The sequence below is a fragment of the Chrysochloris asiatica genome, unplaced genomic scaffold (genome assembly GCF_000296735.1).
Source record: "Chrysochloris asiatica unplaced genomic scaffold, ChrAsi1.0 scaffold00717, whole genome shotgun sequence".
Lineage (NCBI taxonomy): Eukaryota > Metazoa > Chordata > Mammalia > Afrosoricida > Chrysochloridae > Chrysochloris > Chrysochloris asiatica.
Genome location: NW_006409235.1, coordinates 80,636 through 82,132, shown reverse-complemented (window position 1 = coordinate 82,132; position 1,497 = coordinate 80,636).

The window sequence follows — 1,497 nt, the reverse complement described above, 5'->3', positions numbered from 1 at the left end:
TGTGAGAAGATGAAACCTCTTCAGAGTGGAGTACTGCGTGAGTCCAGCTCTCACAGGGACAGAGGTCCGGAGGGAGATATGGAGTCGGCGAAAGTGGAAGTAATCGAGGAGTCTCTGCTTAGATGGCTGCCCCAGCTCAGCAACAGTCTTTATTTATACTGAAAGTTACACAATGCATAATGATTTGATACTTTGATATTTTCCCTTAAATTATTACACGTTTTTAATTATAACATTCTTTCATCCTGTGATTATAAAATCTTACCAAAAGTATTTCTATAATGTCCCACTTGACCTTTCCATATCCTGTTCATTTTCTGACCATTAGGCACTTTTCTTCTGATATCATCTCTTCTTCTACGTAGTGAAAGACTGTCTTTGCTTATTCCTACTAAAAGGTCAAGTTGAACTTTACACAGATCATTTCTACTCTTTAAACTTTTAGCTACATTCTTTTTCTAGTATAAGTTTCTATTGACTGAATCGTCTTTGCCCATGCTATCCCATTGTTTCTTCTGGCTATTGATTAATTCTCTACTCTACATAAGGTACTACTCATATTCTCTATAGTTACAACATTGCCAACATTTATTCAATGGCTTTGTCTTTCTAAAGTATTCATTAAGTTGCCTAGCAACATCATTTCTATGTTTCTTTCTTTCTTTTGGGGTCATGATGCATGCTGAAGGGCCCAACCTAATTGCTGCAGAAAAGGGAGACTACTAAATTTTGTTCTCTTTCCATTCATGTTTATCATACTCTGCCCGTCTGTGTAGGCTCCTGTATATGGTAGTGGGGGGTCTGTGGGTTCTGGCCAGTAGTAGGAAGCCCACTTCCCTTTAGGAGCCACCATAATCTGCCATCTATCTTAAATGGGACCCATGGGAGTCGGTCAGCTTCACTTTTGCTTTCTATCTGCCTCTGTAATCTCATAAAGGTAGCTGCTTCGTATTTGGGTTTTTCTGTGGGAGGGCATAGGTCATGCTGCCTTAATTTGTCTAAAGTTCCCTTTGAATCTGATCCAGTAAGTCGAGACAATTGTTGCAAGACTGGTTTTTCCTAAGTTCTGCAGAACTCACAGTGGGAGCCGTGCATGTGGTAGTACAATATATCCTCACAAGTGGGATCAGAATTACCCCAAGGAAAAGAGACAACGGGTGCGTTCCCAAAAGACATCTACCGTGCTGATGCCTCTCCTTTGCCGGGACTGTGTCAAACGGCAGTAGGGGGTTGGCTCCCGACATTCTACTATGGGTTCTGTTAAAAAGCATGAATTCAGGAAAAACCAGTCTTGCATAAATTGTTTCAATTTTACAGGAGTAGAATCAGTGTAGAAGCTGAGACTACTAACAAAGCTAGATTCTGACAGCATCCACCAACCCCATCGCACCCTAATCACTGAAATAGAAACCATATTCAATAAAACCTCATGCTGAGTTTGTTTGCCCTATAGGGACCTGGGGTACTCAGCCACAGCCGTTCCCACCAACCCAGTCC